At 45.1% G+C, this 21,981-nt stretch overlaps 1 long non-coding RNA gene across 1 annotated transcript; it reads right to left on the reverse strand.

The window, feature by feature from the left end:
* Positions 1-5,212: 5,212 nt before the first annotated feature.
* LOC137324954 (uncharacterized) lies at positions 5,213-15,098 on the reverse strand. The gene is made up of 3 exons (XR_010963753.1): positions 14,975-15,098; positions 5,958-6,215; positions 5,213-5,341 (listed from the first exon to the last, which is right to left on the reverse strand). It is a non-coding gene; the product is annotated as an uncharacterized lncRNA (long non-coding RNA).
* Positions 15,099-21,981: the final 6,883 nt, after the last annotated feature.

The following is a 21,981-nucleotide window of genomic DNA, read 5'->3' on the forward strand; positions in this document are numbered from 1 at the left end:
TTCGCACCATTATGTCAATGTGTGTCGGGTGGAATACACAGGGCTGAAAATTCACTGATTCCCAACACTAGTGGGGCAGGGGGCAGGTCACCAATTCCAGGAGGTCTCAATACAGAAAAAAAATTTGAAATCAGGAGAAAGTCAGCAGCAGGATACTGCATATTAGCTTTGGAGTGACAAATAGCACAGCAATGATGCTACTGAAGTTATTGTTGGGGCATTACAGAGAGAGCTTTACTCTCCATCTAACCCGTCACATCCTTGCCCTAGGAAGTGGAAATATTCCTCAGAACAGACATCTCTCAGCTAAACAAGGGCAGAATACGCACCAGGAATTAAACTTCCAACTTTGAACAATTCGAGTCACTTTTGCAGAACTTCCAATTAATGCTTTGAGCTAAATTGAAACCATCTTCCATTTCTCACCTTCTTTCACCCTTATTTCCTCTGCAGATGGGCCTGAATTCTTGCTGAGACACAATTCTGTGGGTGCTGGGTACTGTCTTATATATGGCCCGAATCATTATTTTTCAAGTGAGCATCAACAGGCTATTTGCCTACAGCCAAGTCCTTTCTGTCCTCACGTGTCATCATCATACATCCACACACTCCGGCAGGGGTCACTGGATAGCAATCAAGAGTGGAAACAGTGGCTAAATTCCCCCTTCCTCTCCTAAAAATACTGAGGCCAACTATAGTGACCATACTGTTGCCCTGGATGATATCAGGTACCTCAGCACAGACCAGAGATCAAACCCTCGAACCTGGATCTCTCTGGTCTCCATCGCTCGGGTACTTACTGCCTTGACCATCATCTACATCATAACACCCCAAGTTAATTCTGAGTTGGGAATATCACAGCTCAAAGCTGGAACAGGCTCAAAGGACCAGCTAGTCTTTTCCTGTCTGTCATTTTCGTGTGTTTCTACGTCGGTTTTTACCGCAATTTTACGGGGTTGTTCTCCTTGAAACAGAGAAGGTTGCGAGGAGATTTGATAGAGGTATTCAAAATCACGAAGGGCCTGGACAGAGTGGATAGAGAGAAACTGTTTCCGTTGGCGGAAGGGTCAAGAACCAGAGGACATAGATTTAAGGTGATTGGCAAAAGAACCAAAAGGTGACACAAGGTAAAACTTTTTTACACAGCGAGTGGTTAGAATCTGGAATGCACTGCCCGAGGGGGTGGTGGAGGCAGATTCAATCACGGCCTTCAAAAGGGAACTGGATAAGTACTTGAAAGGAAAAAATTTGCAGGGCTGCGGGGGATAGGGCGGGGGAGTGGGACTAGCTGGATTGCTCTTGCATAGAGCCGGTGCGGACGCGATGGGCCGAATGGCCTCCTTCCGTGCTGTAACCTTTCTATGATTCTACCCTTCATAGCCCAAGGGTACTCAGGGTGGGATCACCTAACTCAGCACAAACTAAGATTCAAACCTTTGGACCTTCTGTATTTTATGGCTTAGTGCCTTTAATCACCCGGCCTATAAGAGAAACGATGCCTGACGTACTTTTACGAGCCCATGCAACTCTGATATTAGAACAAAATAGCTCTGGTACCACTTGAGATGCGACAACCATATGAATTGCATTGTCCAGCTCTGTCTACAATGACTAACCACCAAACCCAGCACCGCTGCAAAAATGTCAATAAGATAAATGTGTTTGTTGTGGCCAAATTATTTTTGTACCATGTATCACTGCTTAAACAAAAAAAAAAATCATGACTCTCGTGTCTGTAGAGACTGGCTGAGCAGGACTTCCATTATTAGCATGTAGTCAAATTCTCTAGGGGGTCATTTGAATAGTTTGTAGCAGGGGGTCATGATTATATGCTGTCCCCATAGTATCCCTGGTCCACGTCAGACCTTGACCCATTTTCTTTTTGTTACCGAGCTAGAATGGAGTGCTAGTTAGCTGAAAGCAAAAGCAGTTTATTAAGATGCATGTAAAGTAACTCGTCACTCAGGGTTTCATCTCAAAATGCGGCGAGTTTCGGCCAGCTTAGGTTAAGCAAGGCAAACTTGAATCAAATAAATACTTCTGTCTTATACACACTGCCTTAAGTCACTAGCAAGAACTTGCATTTTTACAGCGTCTTTCATGTCCTCAGGACATCTCAAAGCGCTTTGGGGTCAATGAAGTATAGTCACTGAAGCTTTTGTAGGCAAACGCGACAGCCAATTTGTATACAGCAAAGTCCCACAAACCAGATAATCTGTTTCGTTAGTGTTGGCTGAGGGAAGAAATGTTGGCCAAGATACTGGGAGAACTTTCTGCTCTCTTCGAATATTGCCATAGGTTCTTTAAAGTCCACAAGGCCATACAGACAAGGCTCTGGTTTAACACCTTATCCATAAACAAAGGTACAGCTTTGTTACAGTAGCTGCACTTTGCCCTGAAACAGAGGTCAATTTTAACCAGGTGTTAAGAAAAGGTGGCAGTGTGAGGCCTGAGACAAGGGGTCAATTTTAACCTAACTCACCGGGTGGGAATCTGACAGAGTCGGGTGCAATGCTGGTTTTACATCCCACCCGATTTTACGCTCCATTGAAGTCAACAGAGATTAATATTGGGTGGAGTCTAAAACCAGTGGTTCACCCGATCCTGTAGGTTTCCCACCTGGCGAGTTAGGTTAAATTTGACCCCTTGTCTCAGGCCTCACACTGCCACCTTTTCTTAATACCTGGTAGCTACATGTATTTAGGAGAGAGAGAGAGAGAGAGAGCACAAGACCAGGAAAACAGACCAAGAAAAACAGAGATGTAGAAAAAGAGGGATTACTGCACGACCTGGTTGCTGCCAGTGGTAAACGGTGCCTGCAGGAGGTACATCCTGGGGAATCACAGCTGTGATTTTCTGTTTATCATCTTCATGGGTTGAAAAACACAGGCATTGAAGATTTCCTGAAATGAGAGCGCTGCTTCCTGCTGGGAAGTCTGGAAAATTGAGTCCCCTCTCATGTCAAACAGACCACAGCCTGGATCGAAAGGGAGTGAGCTTTCCAAAAAAAAGAGGGTACCTGATGAGGAGCCTTGGGATACGATTAGCACTGTAATTTTTCATGACAACGTTTTTGGGAAAATCATAGATTAATCATGGTATGTCATCAGAACTGACGGATAAGTTTGATCGTAACCAGGCTACCTTTATTTTGCTGTGTTTGGACACAAATACAAAGAGCAATAGGCAGACTGGTGCATTCGCTCTTTTCTGGGGCATGCGTCTGGCACTAGCTGCTGTATTTGAGGCCTGGCAGATGGAATTACTGAAGATGCTGTCATGTGTTAGGTGAGGCGACGGTAGTGGGGCGGGGGGTGGGGCTCAGCTGTGTCTCAGTCAGTGATCTTCAGAGAGCCAGGGTGCAGGCACTGGGGGTGGGGGCGGGCTTTGTTTCAGCAATTTTGTGTAAAGCTTAAGAGGATTGCTTTAGGGGCAGGGGGTGGGGGGAGGTGGAGTTAGGTTGCTGGTGAGACCAAACTCAGCACCGGTCGACATTAGCTGTAGGAATTGGGAGTGGCGGGTTTGCCACCTGCTTTCCTGCTGTAAGTGTTCATTTTCCTTGATGCCTCACCTCCAGGGTCAAATCCAGCCCAGATTGACGGGGTGAAAGGTCCTGATTTGAACTCCGGGCCGGCCGGTGGAGGAGTGGACAGCCCACTGTGGCAAAATACAGGCCCCAGCTACTTTAACTCCCAGGCCTCATTGAAATGCCAAAGGTCCACTTCCTACCCGGAACGGGCAGGGAGTGGGTCGAGAAGCGGTGGCTATCCTGTTGTAAACAGGCCCATGACCGCCCGCTGGCAGGCAGGCAGGCAGGTGTGGGTAAAGGGGGTTCCGCCAGGGTCTTCCGTGCTTTGTTACCGCTAGACTTGACTATTCCAATTCTCTCCTGGCCAACCTTGCACCCTCCATAAACGTGAGCTTATCCAAAACTCTGCTGTCCGTATTCTAACTCGCACCAAGCCCCCGCTCACCCATCACCCCTGACTCGCCTCTCCCTATCTCTGTAACCTCCTCCAGCCCTACAACCCTCCGAGACCTCTGCACTCCTCCAATTCGGTCTGCTTGCAAATCCCCGATTTTAATCACTCCACCATTGGTGGCCGTGCCTTCAGCTGCCTAGCCCCTGGAATTCCCTTCCTCTCTCTACCTCTCTCCTCCATTAAGACGTGCCTTAAAACCTACCTCTTTGACCAAGCTTTTGGTCACCTGTCCTAATATCTCCTTATGTGGCTCTGAGTCAAATTTTGTCTGATTTACGCTCCTGTGAAGCGCCTTCTGATGTTTTACTACCTTAAGGGCGTTACATAAATGCAAGTTGATGTTGTTTACTTGTGGGGCCCGGAGAAGCACTCCTGCTCCTTCGGACCCCATAAGGAAAGTAAAAAAACATTTACCTTGAATGGCCAATCCTGGTCCTAGATGCTCTGACTTTACATAAAAGAACATACGAAATAGGAGCAGGAGTAGGCCAATCGGCCCCTCGAGCCTGCTCCGCCATTCAATAAGATCATGGCTGATCTGGTCCTAACCTCAAATCTAAATTCATGTCCAATTTCCTGCCCGCTCCCCGTAACCCCTAATTCCCTTTACTTCTAGGAAACTGTCGATTTCTGTTTTAAATTTATTTAATGATGTACCTGGCACATATTTGTGCCAAGAACAATGGGTTGGGCTTTGGTTTAACAATTTTATGTAAAGCTTAAGAGGATTGCTTTGGGGGTAGCGGGGCGAAGGTGGGGGTAGGATGCTGGTGAGCCTGGGGTTCTGCCAATTTCCTGCCTGCGTCACAACGGGAGACTGCGAGAACCCCAAGGAATTTCAGAGCACGTGGGTTTAATTGACTTCTTCCCCACACCCCCTCCCCATCCTCTTCCCTAAAAAAAGTTCACTGAAAAAAACAGTTCCACTTTATCTTTATGTGAGTGAAATGAGCCATTTAAGTTTCCCCCAGGGGAATCATCAGGCCTCTCTTCTTAAAACCTTAACATTTACATTTTCTCGCGAAGCTATTGCAGGTGCACAACTAGGAAAATATGAGGATACGCGTGGCAATGCATTAACGGGGGGATAGAAGGGCGCAGTCATTTCACGCATTCATCAACAAAACGTACTCGGTTGCAACTGTACCAGACCTGGCCCGCAGATTGGTGCAGGTCGGCACACGAGTGATTCGGACAGGCAGGACTTGAGCGAGAGAAGGAGTGCCAAAAAGTCAGGACAACAGTAAAACACGGATTGACTGAAGCGGAATGGAATCCAGTGTTTCAGAATGCAGGCAAAGCTGATGAGGTCTTGAGACTTGCGGGGCATTCTGACATCCTAGCGAGCATTTAGGGATCTAAAAGGGAATTAATTCAGATTAAAATACCAAGTTTGCAATTAAAGAAACATGTCAAAGCACAAAAAAAAAAGATAAATTGCTTCTTAAAACAAAATGCAGACCCAGGTCAGAAGAGATATCTTAATTATTTTAAGAAAAAATATACATGGAAAGGAGAGATTGGTGTGAATTGAAATTACAAAAAGGTAAGTGATGATCTAAATATCACGAAAATATCATGCAAAGGTCAGCATTTCAAACTGGAGAATGAGCAATGAATAAATGGGATGTTTGTAAATAAAAAGTGAAACTCAAGGAAAGGTGTAGGATGAAAAAGGTTAACTTATGTCATTATACCACAATTGAAGGAACTTACTAAAAGTAAGTAGAAGTTTCTTGAGGAAATGAAAATTTAAAATATCTCTAATAAATTCAGTGAAAAAAAATCTAAACCAAAAGCAGAGGGTGAGGATGGAGGATCGGGGGAGGGTGGGTGGGAGGCGCGGATCTGGACTTTGTGCTTCGTGTGGTGAAATTGGAAACATGTTTAGAAAAATATTCACTACAAGTAATGCAATCTTTTCCCTGAAAAGCCAAAATCTGCAGTCGAAAGCTCATTAAAGAGATATCTCACCTTCCTAATTTCCTTTCTCAGTCTTGGCTCAGAGGTAGCACTCTCGCCTCCAAGTCGGAAGGGACTTGAGCACAAAATCTAAGCGGACACTCTGGCGCCGTACTGAGGGAGTGCCGCATTGTCTTTCGGAGGAGACTTTAAACCGAGGCCCCGTCTGCCTCGTCGGTGGACGTAAAAGATCCCACAGCACTATTTCGAAGAAGAGCAGGGGAGTTGTCCCCGGTGTCCTGGCCAATATTTATCCCTTCACCATCACCACTAAAAAAAGATTTGACCATTATCACATTGCTGTTTGTGGGACCTTGCTGTGCAAAAATTGCCTGCTGCGTTTCCTACATTACAACAGTGACTACACTTCAAAAAAGTACTTCTGCTGAGGTAGTGGTGGGGGCGATGTCATGGAGGTGGAAGTAGGTGGTCTTTATGACGGAGAAGATATGGAGTTGGAAGCTCAAGAAAGTGTTTACTGGAAATCTCTGCAGTTTTATTTACATTTTCTCTGAAATCCTGTGGGTTATGGAACAGCAGTTGTGGAGGCTACAATTGATCTTAGTGCCCCTGGGCTATAGAGGGAGGTGGGATCTGTCTGGTTGGTGTCCAGTGACCTCTTGCTGGACAGCAAGAATGTGTGGAGCTTGCATAGAATTGCGTAGAATTTGCAGCACAGAAACAGGCCATTTGGCCCAACAGGTCTATGTCGGTGTTTATGTTCCACACAAACCTCTTCCCTCCCTACTTCATCTAATCCTGTTTGCATAGCCTTCTAATCCTTTCTGCCCAATGGCAAGGTTGGGTGAGGACATGATCAGGCTCGGCTGTGATGGGGGTTCAAAATCATGAAGTACTTTATTGGCTGTAAAGTGCTTTGGGACATCCTGAAGACATGAAAGGCGCTACATAAATTCAAGTATAAATAGAGACATAGAGTACAAAAGCAAGGAAGTTATGCTAAACCTTTATAAAACACTGGTTGGGCCCCAGTTGGAGTATTGTGTTCAATTCTGGGCACCACAATTTAGGAAGGATGTTAAAGCCTTAGAGAGGGTGCAAAGGAGAATTACTAGAATAATACCAGGGATGAAGTGTAGAAATGCATAAAGAGATACTTGACCATGTTAATGTGGAAATGCATGAACAGTTACTTGACTATATTAAAGAAGAAATGCTTGATGGATATTTGACCAATGTTAACTCCTTGGCTCCCATAATGGGGTAGCTACAGCACACACACAGAAAGACACAATTGTGCAATTACGTTTAAGCCTTGGTATGTTGTTAATTAAGTTGGCTGTACAGGTGCTTTGTACTGTCTGCCCCCCCCCCACCCCGAGCAGATAAGGGTATTGCTGACTATAAAATATAATGAGAATACAGTTTCTTGAGAGGCCATGTGGCCTTGAGACTGACTTCAGCCCTACTGATAAGCCAGCTTTGGAATTTAGGGAGGATAATGTTCTCAGGCCTACGAGGCCTACGTGCCAAAACAGGAATGAGCTATGGATGTCCAGAGGAGGCAGGCTCACTACTTGATTGACCAACTATCTGAACCAATAAAGAATGTACATGTACGCCCATATTCTATGACAGGTGGCATTGCTAATTAAACTGTATAAATGTGAAATGTTTTCCTTTGTTCAGTGAAGAGGTTATTCTGACCGTTGTTCAGAATACAGCTTCCCTTGTATACAAGTCAATTAAAGTAAAACTTTTCCCTTTGTGATACTGGTCTGAGTGTGTTAGTGCATTGGTGTAGTGTTAAGTTTCGACAGAAGGACTTCAGTTACATGGAGAGATTAGGGAATCTGGGGTGTTCTCCTTAGAGCAGAGTAGGGGAGATTTAGTAGAAGAATCTTGATAGAATAAATAAGGAGGAACTATTTCCAGTGGCAGAAGGGCCGGTAACCAGAGGACACAGATTTAAGATAACTGGCAAAAGAACCAGAGACGACATGAGGAAAAAAACTTCCAGTTGTTATGATCGGGAATGCACTGCCTGAAAGGGTGGTGGAAGCAGGTTCAATAATAACTTTCAAAAGGGAATTGGATAAATACTTGAAGGGGAAACTTTGCAGGGCTATGGGGAAAGAGCAGGGGAGTGGGGCCTAATTGGATAGCGCTTTCAAAGAGCCCACACAGGCATGATGGGCCGAACGGCCTTCTTCTGTGCTGTATCATTCTATGATTCCATGAATAGCTGCTAGCAGTCACTGTCTAAGCTCACGCGTAATCAATGGGCCCTCCAGTGATGAAGTGGAGAATGGCTAATGCTCGTGGAAAGATACCTAGAATGGTTTGGACTAGAGCCTCAGGAAAAGAAGGGAAAACTAGCAAAAGAACTCTCACTACCTATGGATGCATTTCACCAGCTGTCTCCTAATCTGTAGATGAAGGGCAATCGAGCACAATGTTGTGCTCTATTGCAGTGCCAAGCAGCAACTGAGAGGGAGTCCAGTCTAACCTTTTAAACTCACTATCCATTGACCTGTACGGAGCAGCATTAATGATCGTCATGGAGAGACACCTAGGCTAGCTCATCCAGCTCTTTCAATGCTAACAGCAGCAACATGCAGGAAAGAAGATGCAGAGCAGTGCTTGGATACCTAGAATCATAGTCTGCCCTCTCAGGTGGATGTAAAAGATCCCATGACACTATTTTGAAGAAGAGCAGGGGAGTTCTCCCCGGTGTCCTGGCCAATATTTATCCCTCAACCAACATCACTAAAAACAGATTATCTGGTCATTATCTCATTGTTGTTTGTGAGACCTGGCTGTGCACAATTTGGTTTCCTATATTACAACAGTCACTACACTTGAAAAAGTACTTAATTGGCTGTAAAGCGCTTTGGGACGTCCAGAGGTTTTGAAAGGTGCTACATAAATGCAAGTTCTTTCTTCCCCCTCCCCACCCCCCCCCCCCCCACCCCGCCCCCCAGCTTGTTTCCAGTGCATTGGAGCCCACAGCACAAAATTGACCCTAATTTTGCACTAATTAGCATAAAATTGACACAAAATGCTCGATGTGAGATGCGGACAAACTCCTAATCTGTAGATGGTGCATTGTGGGGGGGGGGGGGGGGTGGCGGGGCGGGTGCTGTTGTGTCTTTGGAGCTGAGGTATTGTTGGGGCAGAGCAAAGGAAGCTTTGCTTTGCTTCTAACTGCCTTGACCTGGGAGTGCTAGATACTGAGCCAAGGTTGCCTGAACTGAGAAGTGTTCCATTCCCCCAACACTAACATCCCTCACTTTGATGAGCGCAAAATTCACAGCATTTTAAAAAAAAAAGGAGGGCAACATTTTAGAAGGAAAATGAAGGAATAAGTCAGTGAATGAGCCACATTTAAATTATGGAGAAAATGTAAAGAATTAAATAGAAGGCGCAAATTGAAATATGACAAGCCCATGAAATCAACAATTACAATGTTCCTATTTTAAACTTAATATACTACAGTAATTGTCCAGTAAATATTAAATCCATAATGTATTTTATAATTTTAGTGCCATAATAAAAGTTCTTTAGCAGCATTCTAAACATTTAAATAATGATTATGTTTTACCGACACAATGACAATTAGATATGAATAATTAAAAAATGATTTACCATCTACAATTCTGCCTTTGTGAGCACCAGCTCAGTAAATTATCTATTACCTTTTATTAATGCAAGTTCTGGAAGCAAATACATTTATTTTAGTTAGTAATTTACATATTGATTTAGTATTCACATTCCGTGAATAAAATGAGTAATTATTTTGGTAACATCTTGCAACTTCATTTCTATTATCACTAACAAGCCACCTTCGTTAACGGTTTCTCAAATTCAGCTTAAAAATAAAGACCGAAGCACTTCCCTTTGCTGTGGAGCTGGTATTCTGCTATTGCCATGGAATTATCTGGAGTACGTACTTAAGAGGACTATTATTTTATGCTGCTCCATCTCTAACGCTTCCATCCTCTTGTCAGCTGCACTTGTACCAAGGTCCACACTGCTACCATTCCTGTCGAGGTCTATTGGATCTCCCTGACCTAGTGAATTGACTTGTCCTCGCTTTCCAATCCCTCCATGGCCCCAGCCCCACCCTACCTCAGCAATCTCCTCCAGCGATATGTTCTTGCCATTGGCGACCGCTACTTCAGCGACTAGACCCACACCACCCCGCTCTGCTACGAGAAGGTATTAGACCTCCTCCTGCTAAGGACTAGGTGGGACATAATGGGCGGGAACTTGCTGAAAAAAAATAACAGAGTGTTAACGACGCATGCCGCCATTAATGTGCAAATCGGCCAGCAGATTCAGGGGATGAAGAGATACGCAGTGAGTTGCAAATCTCCAGAACCTGCTGGTCGATTTATGCCCCTCTGCCATTTGTTTCGCACAAACGGCATCTTGCCCTCAACCGCCCCGTTATTTTTTTAAGAACTTGCTGGATTTGCACATTAATTGCCCATTGAACTCGCCACAGAAGTTAAGAGTGTAAGTACCCTTTTAACGATGCGCTAATTGTTAATGACTACCAATCAACCTCTCTGGTCCAGAAAGGGAACAATTTAAACTGTGGAGTCTCATTCCTTCAAATAGTGAATTATCGTTGGAGATTTTAAAAATGTCAAATTTTAAATTTTAAATTTTTTTTCTTACTTTTCCTTTCTGTCTCTTCTTTCTTAGTCCAATCTTTCTTTCCCTCTCTTTATTTCTCTTTCTGTACCTGATTTCACTCTAATTCACCCTCGTTCTCAGTCGTTCCGCTGTTTATTTCTCAATCCTTAAATCTCAATGGTTAAGGAGATAGACTGTTGGTCCCACCGTTCACTCAGGTCCCAGATGCCCTGTTGCCCTCGCTGCGACGTTATCAGCTCGCACTTCCAGCAAACTAGGGCGCAAAAAAATGTTTGAGCTGAAGGGTGCAGGAAACAGTCTAACTAACGGTCCATGCCGTGAGACGCCCCACTCCAGCAAGATCAGGCCCATTTGGCTTAACTAAATTCAGAAAAGCCAAATGAACTAAAACAAACATCATCTCTAGATTAAAAAATGTAATTGTGTGATTCATTTGATGGCTGAGTTTGTAACAACACTGCGCAACGCAGCCACGCAGAGCAGAATGGTTCAGGTTTAACTCCTGGTCTTTGCTGAGTTATCCGATCTCAGCCAGTTCTGGCAGGAAAGGTGCGACAATTCAGCTCAGCGACACTGTCTTAGGGAGCTGTGCGGGGGGGCGGGGGGGGGGGGAACGGTGGGTGGTTATCAGCCTGGTTTTGTGCTCCTGATTGAGATCCTGTGACCCTTGCCGGAAAGTGCTTATGGACAGAGATGGGCCTTTCCCCACCCTGCTCGATGTCTACAGTCCCTTAAGGTCAATGTCTGAGCCACTGCTCATAAGGTCAATTGTCCCTGGCCACTGTCTGAGGCTGAACCCGACTGTTCGCAACCTCGGTATCCTATTTGACCCTGAGCTGACCTTCCGACCTGATATTCTCTCCATCACCAAGACCGCTTACTTCCACCTCCGTAATATCTCCCGTCTCCATCCCTGCCTCAGCCCATCTGCTGCTGAAACCCTCGTCCATGCTTTTGTTACCTCCAGACTCGACTATTTCAATGCTCTCCAGGCTGGTAACCCATCTTCCACCCTCCGTAATCTTCAGCTCATCCAAAACTCTGCTGCCCGTATCCTAACTCACACCAAGTCCCGTTCACCCATCACCCCTGGGCTCCCTGATCTACATTGGATCCCAGGCCAGCAAAGCCTCAAATTAAAAATTCTCATGCTTGTTTTCAAATCCCTCCATGGCCTCGCTCCTCCCTAACCTCCTCCAGCCCGTTCCTCGAATTCTGGCTTCTTGCACATCCCCGATTTCCTTCGCCGCTCCATTGGTGGCCGTTCCTTCAGGTGTCTAGGCCCTAAACTCTGGAATTCCCTCCTTAAACCTCTGCACTTCTCTACCTCTCTCTCTTGCTTTAAGATGCTCCTTAAAACCTACTTCTTTGACCAAGCTTTTGATCACCTGTCCTAATGGGCTGAATCTTGCTGGAAAAGTAACAGCGTGTTAATGGTGCACGCCGTTATCAATGTACAAATAGGCCTGCTACTTCAGGGGATTAGGAGATATGGCCTGAGTTGTGAATCTTCAGAACTTGCTGGACCATTTACGCACAAACAGCATCTCACTCTTAACCTCCCCGTTACTTTTAAGAACTAGATGGATTTGCACATTAATTGCCCATCAAACTCGCCGCAGATAGTTAGGGCTCATAATTAATAGCTTAAATACCCTTTTAATGATGTGATAATTGTTAATGCAATGCCAATCAACCTCTATGGCCCAGAAAGGGAACGATTTAAACTATCCAATCTCATTCCTGCATGTTAGAGCTCGCTAGAGATTTTAAAAATTTCAAATTTTTAATCTTTTCCTTACTCTTTCTTTCCCCCTCTTTATTTCTCTTTCTGTACCTGATTTGACTCGAATTCACCCCTCCTTCTCCGTCGTTCCTCTGTTCCTTTCTCAATCTTTAAATCTCATTAGTTCAGGAGATAGACCGTCGTTCACTAAGGTTCCCCCATTGCCCTCGCTCTTATCAGCTCGCACTTCCGGCAAATTGCGGCGCAAATATTTTCGAGCTGAAGGAAGCGGGAAATAGTCCAACTAACGGCACACGCCGTGTGAAGCCCCACTCCAGCAAGGTCAGGCCCGTTATCTCCTTATGTGGCTCTGCGTCAAATTCTGCTTTGATAACGCTCCTGTGGAGCGCCTTGGGACCTTTTTACTATGTTAAGAGTGCCATATAAATGCAAGTTGTTGTTGTTGTTGCTGCTGTTGCTGTTGTTGTTGTTGTTGCGCTGGTAGTAGTAAGGTGAGACGTCACTCTGTAAGTTGCTCTTGCTGCTAAATGCAGGCTGGTAAGATTCCTTTGTCTGTTATTTTGCCACAGCCATTAACCTGATTAAACAAAAGTGGGTTTGATGTCCGACTCCCCCCCCCCGTCCCCGTCCCCGTCCCCGTCCCCTGGTCAGAAAGCCTGCTGACACTTAAGGGCAGAAGTGGCAAGGCTGGGCTGCTGGTGCGTGACCTTGTGAGACACAAGCGAGGGTAGTTGGGAGAGGGGGGGGCGGGCCACAACGCCGCAGCCCAAATTCCCCGGCCCCTGCCCGTGTCTGGCGAGGGCGCGCCGGACTGGCAGCACACCCGCACGGTCTCTGCCCCTTACTGTCTGAGCTGGCGCACGAGCAACGGCCAACTCGGGTGAGTGGCACCGGTGACGGTGCAGCCCAGAATGAGTCAGCACCTCCTAATTTTTAAAAAAAAATTCCTTTAATATCTTAAAATTGGCGCAGTTATTGTAAAAATAAAATTCCTGTGGCTGCGTGTTGAAATATTTGGAAAGCATTCAGCCATTTAAACTTTGCATTGCAAAAACTTATGCATTGAAATGTGGTCACTCCTGACTAACCTGGAATATATTTTCCCATTAGGTTTAAATAGGCTGAATCATTTTTCCAAGACAGAAACTTCATGAAACTCTGTACAGTTGCTGTCATAATAATAACGATATTTCTGACAGATTGAAAATGTAATTTAAAGCGTAGCTTTGAAACAATTCAAAAAAAAAACATAGTTACTACAGAAAATTATAGCAAAATTCAACCACTGGTGACAAGCTGGATACCCTCAAATTGCCTCTATGAAATTTCTGTGTTGCAAGATTACTCTGCTGAACAATGGAACACCTTCAACATTGCTCAAGAATGTTGCCATGGTATCAGTGAGATCTCAATTCCACTGCATTCCAGGATTGTTCGCTCTTTAAAAGAAAAAGAAACAAAAAAACTGGCATCTGTAATTGTGGAGAGAGTATTACCGACCGGATAAAGGAGGCCACCACCTTTCCTTCCAGGTTTCTGTGCATAGGTACCTTTGAAACCCTCCCTCCTCGGCCATTCCTTCCTCCCTGTGATCTTTAGGTTTTCAAAGGCTTCTCAGAGTTGAATGCAGGCATCGGAGCAGCGATCTTATAGGCGTATGTAAGATGAGGAGAGGTAAATGGTTGCAAACTAAATTGCATGAGTAGGAGATGGACGGCACAGGTTCAAACTAGAATGAAGGCAAACTTAGGGCTGATATTAGGAAGTTTTCCTCATATACAAAAATGGACTCCCCGATAAGAGTCGTATGTGGCAATAGTGTTAATAGACAGTTTCCTAGAATTAAAGGGAATTAGGGGTTACGGGGAGCGGGCAGGAAATTGGACATGAATTTAGATTTGAGGTTAGGATCAGATCAGCCATGATCTTATTGAATGGCGGAGCAGGCTCGAGGGGCCGATTGGCCTACTCCTGCTCCTATTTCTTATGTTCTTATGTTCTTATAAATGCTTAGGCGAATGGGAACGGTAGGAATCACTCACTGTTACACCTGGCAGATATTGATGAACTGTTACAGGACCACGTTAGTATTAAAGTAGCTTCACGGGAGCGATTATCAAACAAAATTTGACACCGAGCCACAAAAGGAGATATTAGGACAGGTGACCAAAAGCTTGGTCAAAGAGGTAGGTTTTAAGGAGCGTCTTAAAGGGGTAGAGTGGTGGAGAGGTTTAGGGAGGGAATTCCAGAGCTTCGGGCCTAGGCATTTTAAGGCTGAAGATCTTGATTCCTTGCTGTGATACAGTTCCACAGGCAATGACAGCCAGTGTTGCCGTTCTATTTGTGTGAACCTTAACAACGTGTATTGTTAGACAATTTTACTGTAGAGGGCATCACGATCAAGTCTGATCCTGTCCATAGCTGGAATCCACTTTCCAGCCAGGGCCACTGGATTGCGATCAAGAGGGGGATCCCTCACTGATTTTTCTTTCCTTCTCTGGCTGGGGATATTGAGGCCAATTGTAGCATCCCTTTACTGTCACCCATACTAAGATCAGGCAACTCAAAACAAAATGGGGATTGAACCCAAAATCTTTATACATAATTTAATACTAGAGTGGGAAGTGCCTTTACCTACCTTGCACAGCAAACTTACCCATGGTATTGCCTGAAGCATCAAATAAGGCTGGTGCACACTGGGGAGAGAGAGAGAGGGGCAGAGAAGCACAGAAAGAGAGAAGGAGAGACATAAAGTAAGAGAGAGAATAGAAGGAGAGAGATCATGAGGGGCAGAAAGAAAGACAGAGACAGAGAGAGAGACAGAGTTTGAGAGACACAGAAAGAGAGAGAGAGAGAGAAAGAGAAAGAGGAGCAGAGAGAGAGAGATAGAGAGGCAGAGAGAAAGAGGCAGAGAGAGAAAGAGAGTCTGAGAGATACAAAGAGAGAAAGACACAGTGGTAGAGAGAGAGAAAAAGAGAAAGAGGAGCAGAGAGAGAAAGAGAAAGAGGAGCAGAGACACAGTGGCAGAGAGAAAGAGGCAGAGAGAGGCAGAGTCCGAGAGACACAGAAAGAGATAAAGACACACAGTGGTAGAAAGAGAGAGAGAGAGAAGGAGGAGCAGAGAAAGGCCAGAGAAAGAGTGGAAGAAAGCGAGGTAGAGAGAGGGAGGGAGAGAGAGAGAAAGAGAAAGAAAGAGACAGAGTTAGATATCCCACCCAGTAATGAAGTATCCACCAGATGGAAAAAAAAGTTTTAATTTTTAAACAATCTAAGCTCTCGCATTGCTCCATGAACGGAAGACTGGCATCCTCTACCAGTGAGGAAATGAGTTAAGCTTTGTTCCACAGGAAAACGAGTTTCTTTTATGAATATAAACCAGTCAATGTGGTCATGGTGGCTCACTGTTTCCCCTTCTCAGCACCACTACATTTTTTTTTTGTAAACGGAGACCAGATCAAGAATAAGCTGTCATTTGTTTGGGAATCCCTCAAGCTCTGGTTAGCTCATTTTACCCACTCAGCACCAAATAGCTGACAATATTACATGATTAGCGGTCAGACAATTGCAGAGTAGTGCAACGATCCAGACCAATTCTACCCGATACACGTGAAAAAAATAGACTCACATTCATCAAGAACAGGTCAATTTTACAATTTAGCCATCCCGGCAGAGAGCTTCACGTATTGGGAAGCACAGATAGGGAATTGGGCTATGGAGCTCAAGGTACACAACACACGGCCATCATTTTGCCATCCATGTGTTTTTAAATTCCCTGCCAGATTGTTAAATCCTAAAATTTACTCCAGATGTCTCTGTGATGGAATTTGTACAGTCTTTTCCAACTTGATCGAGAATTGGTACAGAAAGAACTTCCATTTCATAGAATCGTACAGCACGGAAGGAGGCCGTTCGGCCCATCGTGCCTGTGCTGGCTCTTTGAAAGAGCCATCCAATTAGTCCCACTCCCCTGCCCTTTCCCCCTTCAAGTATTTATCTAATTCCCTTTTGAAAGTTATTATTGAATCTGCTTCCACCGCCATTTATATGACTCCTAGGGGGTAAGGAGGGTCTTGAATTGGCATGTAAGGCGTTACAACTGTATCGGACAGGCGAGATGGACCAGATGGTCTTCACCTGTACAACGTTTTTGTATCGTCATAGATAGCACCTTCATCACATGCTCAGGACATCCTAAAGCGCTTTACAACCAATGGGTCGGACCGTGTGAACTTGGGAGGCGCGCCTGGATCAGGAGCGCAGCAGGGAGGACTTGGGGTGAGCCTGACTGGATTGGGATTGGAACCAGTGGACTCGGGGCTGGGTTGAGGGGGGGGGGGGGGTAAACGTCTGGGTCAGGGGCATAGAAAGGGTCGGAGAGAGTTGTCAGAAAGGTCGGGAACAGTGAAATCAGGGGGGAGCCCATATGAGCCTGGAGCAGAGCCAAAGCACTAGGCCGGGGCACCGAGGAACAAAGTGAACATTTTTAATAACAACTTCTTCAGGGTAAATTTGGGAACGGATAACAAATTGTCTGAAGGATAGAAAACAACTGGTGCTTGTTAGAGGAATTATGTCAGGGAGGTGGAGGGGGGGCGCGGGGGAAGTACTTTAGTCGGGTGCCCCAGGGAACGCAATTGGGACCACTGCTGTTTCTAATTTATGGTAATGATTGGATTCACAAACTCAAGAGAAATTGGCCAAATTTGCAGATGATATCAAACCAGTAGCAGCAGTGGAATCGAAGGAGGCAACTCAGACATGACAAAATGAGTTGGGCAGAAATGGGCAGAACAATGGCAGGTGACATTTAATGCAGTGGCGTGTAAAATATTTCACCTAGAAAGGAAAAATGGGTGATAGATACTTCAGGAATGGTGTTGAAAACGCAAAGGAGGAAACCCAAACAGCCCTGTAGTTATAAAAAGTGAAAGTGCAGCGCAACAGGAAGTGGGTTCTGTTAGGGAACCACTTCTAATGAAAGCAGTGCTGTAATTTGACTAGGGTTTCAATGACATTATTCCCTCCCTAAACCCCTCCGCTGCTCCACCTCCCTCTGCTCCTTTACGGTCCTCCTTGAAACCCAACTTAAAACAGTGTTAGCCATGGCTCAGTGAGTAGCAGTCTTACCTCTGAGTCAGATGGTTGTGTTTTTCAAGTCCCGTTCCAGAGGCTTGAGCACAAAATCTAGGATGACACTCCCAGTGCAGTACTGGGGGCGTGCTGCACTGTTGGAGGTGCCGTCTTTTGGATGAGACGTTCAGCCGAAGCTCCATCTGCCCTCTCAGGTGGACGTAAAAGATCCCATGGCAGTATTTTAAAAGAAGAGCAGGGGAGTTCTCCCTGGTGTCCTAGACAATATTTATCCCTCAGTCAACATCAGTAAAAAGAGATTACCTGGTCATTCTCTCATTTGTTGGACATTGATGAGTGCAAATTGGTGGCCATGTTTCCTGCATTACATTGACTGTACTTCAAAAGTACTTAAATGTCTGTAAAGCGTTATGGGATGTCCTCAGGTCATGAAAGGCGCAATATAAATGCAAATCTTCCTTTCTGAACAAGCTTTTGGTTACCCCATCTAATATCTCGTCTGATTACACCTCTATGAAGTGCCCTGGGACGTCTTCCTATGTTAAAAGAGTTATATAAATGCAGATTTTTGTTGTTGTTATTCACAGTGATTAATGATCTAAGCATCAATGATTTCCAAATGACATATTCACACCTTTCTCCAATCTGCCAGTGATCTCAAAAGACATGTGTTAACATTCTGGGGAGTTCAGTCCAGGTCTTTGAAAAATAGAGAGTTATTTAACAAGCTCCATTATTTTAAAACTAGGCTCTGCTGTGAAGATCAGACTGCTAATTTATAATGATGCCTAATCTCGAATTTGCCTTACTCGGTATAACAAATAGCACAAAGAAAGGAAAACAATCAAATATTTGATGTCACGTTTCCACATTTTCCGAGACAGTTTATTAATCATTATTGGTTTAAATTAGTTCTAATGTCAACTCAGACTTTGCTTCTTTTAACTTCTAATAACAACATGAGGTAATTATACTCATGCATATTGTAAACATAGTTTTGACACTATTTATCAAAAGTGACAAGTAAAAAATGTACACGTCAGAATGCTTTCACTCGTGCTTCTCCTACTCGGTAATGTAATTTCTGCTGCTCAATATCTCCTGCTCCACTTCTGAACAGAGTTTAGGACCCATGATAAAGTGAGCCCGTGCTGATGCTGGGACACGGTAAGTTGGGCAGTTTATGGCCTCAAACATTTGCTTTCTTTGTGGCAGATGTGAGGAGCTTATGAGGCAGGTGTGGGTGGATTTTGCCCATTTACGCTGGGCCTCCACTCCGTTCCAGATGTGCTGGGGTTTCCTGGTGATGGTGGAGGGAGGTGAGAGTAGGGGCAGAGGCAACAAGTGGGTATTTCTTGCACCCACATCTCCCCCTTGCAACCTGACAAAGTAGATAGAGGCAGGATTGGCGAGGTGATGTAATTATAGAATGATACGCCACACAAGGTGGCCATTCGGCCCATCGGCCTGTGCCAGCTCTTTGAAAGAGCTATGCAATTGATCCCACTCTCCTGCTGTTTCCCCCGTAGCCCTGCAAATTTTTCCTTTACAAGTATTTATCTAATTCCCTTTTAAAAGTTACTATTGAATCTGCTTCCACCACCCTTTCAGGCAGTGCATTCCAGATCATAACAACTTGCTGCGTAAAAAATTGTCTCCTCATCTCCCCTCTGGTTCTTTTGCCAATTATCTTAAATTTGTGTCCTCTGGTTACCGACCCTTCTGCCAATGGAAACAGTTTCTCCTTATTTACTCTATCAAAACCCCATATAATTTTGAACACCTCTATTAAATCTCCCTTGTTCTAAGGAGAACAATCCCAGCTTCTCTAGTCTCTCCACATAACTGAAGTCCCTCTTCCCTGGTACCATTCTAATAAATCTCCTCTACACCCTTCCCTAGGCCTTGACATCCTTTCTAAAGTGTGGTCTGCTAGAATTGGACACAATACTCCAGCTGAGGCCTAACTGGTGATAGAAGGTGGTGGAAGTGAGTCCCACAAGATTGTACAAGGCCAGTTTACAGCAGCCGATGGCAAAGTGATCGGTTACTATAAGGAAAACAGCCTTGATGGAAGAGGGCCAAGTCTTTTCCTCCTGTATTCTTCTAGGCCATCCAGCACCATTCCATAGTGGCTTTCCAACCCTACAGGGGAAGCCCCATCTGCGCTGACACTCACCCACTGTATGCTAATTGCCTGACCCCAGGAATTCCAATGGGGTCAGGCTTGTAGGTGAATGGCGCAACGAAAGCCTCACCTCAAGAGAAGGATTGTGGTTTTTTCGGGCCTGTACCTCCAATTGCAGCTGAAGAATGGGCAACCACGATTTTTCTATCAGGTGCCATTTTTAGAAGCAAAAGTTGCCTTAAAAGTGCTTTTACGTCCTAGTGCTGCTTCCGTGATCGTAGTTCTGCTGTGGCCTCGGGTCTTCTACCATTTACGTTTCCAGCTGGAGCTGTCCGCCATCACGTGCCATTCAGAAGTGGTTCAGAAACATCTGGTGGCAACTGGTAGGACCCACAATAACAACAACTTGCATTTATATAGCGCCTTTAACGTGGTGAAACGTCCCAAGGCACTTCACAGGAGCGTTATCAGACAATATTTGACACCAAGCCACATAAGGAGATATTAGGATAGGTGACCAAAAGCTTGTTCAAAGAGGTAGGTTTTATGGAGCATCTCAAAGGAGTAGAGAGAGGTGGAGAGGCGGAGAGATTTAAGGAGGGCATTCCAGAGCTTAGGGCCTAGGCAGCTGAAGGCACGGCGGCCAATGGTGGAGCGAATGAAATTGGGGATGCGCAAGAGGCCAGAATTGGAGGAGCACAGAGTTCTCGGAGGGTTGTAGGGCTGGAGGAGGTTACAGAGATTGGGAGGGTCAAGGTCATGGTAGGATTTGAACACAAGGATGAGAATTTAAAATTTGAGGCATTGCCGGACCGGGAGCCAACGTAGGTCATTGAGCACAGGGGTGATGGGTGAATGGGACTTGGTGCGAGTTAGGATACATTCAACAGAGATTTGGATGAGCTGTAGTTTACGGAGGGTGGCGGATGGGAGGCTGGCCAGGAGGGCATTGGAATAGTCGAATCAGGAGCTAACAAAAGCATGGATGAGGGCACAATAAAGTAGGCCTGTGTTTTTGCCAGAACACGATAATTTCAACGGCAGCCGACGGAGAGAGAACTACATGTTTGCTGTCAGGCGTCCTTTTCTAAATCTAAAAGTGCCTTGAAATGCTACATGCTTTAACAGGAGTCCCTGTTGGGAATGGTCAGTACTGTCACCAAATGCAAAATGGGAACAACAGACTCATTATCTGGCGGTGCCCTTCCTTTTGATAAGCAGAGCAAACAAAAGTGTGAGAAAAAACACAATTCTCACAAACTTCAAAGAATCGTGTGGCTCCACCCGATGCCTCAGTTGGCAAAGATGATGTTTAACTGAGGTGCACTGACGAGAAGGTTCATGGTTCATTCCCCGGTCTGTGCTAAATTACCCAAACCTGGTAGTAGAGTCCAGGACTAAAGGCTAGTGGACAGATACAAAAAAATATTTTAAAAGGCTAATAAAATGTTAGCCTTTATCTCAAGGGGGCTGAAATACAAAGGGGTGGAAGTTATGTTACAGTTGTACAAAGCTCTAGTTAGACCCCATGTGGGGTTCTGGGCACTGCACCTCAGGAAGGATACAGTACATAAGAACATAAGAAATAGGAGCAGGAGTAGGCCAATCGGCCCCTCGAGCCTGCTCTGCCATTCAATAAGATCATGGCTGATCTGATCCGTACCTCAAATCTAAATTCATGTCCAATTTCCTGCCCGCTCCCCGTAACCCCTAATTCCCTTTACTTCTAGGAAACTGTCTATTTCTGTTTTAAATTGATTTAATGATGTAGCTTCCACAGCTTCCTGGGGCAGCAAATTCCACAGACCCACCACCCTCTGAGTGAAGAAGTTTCTCCTCATCTCAGTTTTGAAAGAGCAGCCCCTTATTCTAAGATTATGCCCCCTAGTTCTAGTTTCACCCATCCTTGGGAACATCCTTACCACATCCACCCGATCAAGCCCCTTCACAATCTTATATGTTTCAATAAGATCGCCTCTCATTCTTCTGAACTCCAATGAGTAGAGTCCCAATCTACTCAACCTCTCCTCATATGTCCGCCCCCTCATCCCCGGGATTAACCGAGTGAACCTTCTTTGCACTGCCTCGAGAGCAAGTATGTCTTTTCTTAAGTATGGAGACCAAAAATGTATGCAGTATTCCAGGTGCGGTCTCACCAATACCTTATATAACTGCAGCAACAGTGGCCTTGGAGTGGCTGCAGTACAGATTCACCAGAATGATACCTGGGCTAAAAGGGTTAAATTATGAGGACAGGTTGCATAGACTAGGCTTGTATTCCCTGGAGTATAGAAGAATAAGGGATGATCTAATTGAGGTGTTTAAGATGATTAAAGGGTTTGATAGGGCAGATAGAGAGAAACTATTTCCTCTGGTGGGGGAGTCCAGAACAAGGGGGCATAACCTGAGAATTAGAACTAGGCTGTTCAGGGTTGATGTCAGGA

The sequence above is a fragment of the Heptranchias perlo genome, chromosome 9 (assembly GCF_035084215.1).
Source record: "Heptranchias perlo isolate sHepPer1 chromosome 9, sHepPer1.hap1, whole genome shotgun sequence".
In the NCBI taxonomy this organism is placed as follows: Eukaryota; Metazoa; Chordata; class Chondrichthyes; order Hexanchiformes; family Hexanchidae; genus Heptranchias; species Heptranchias perlo.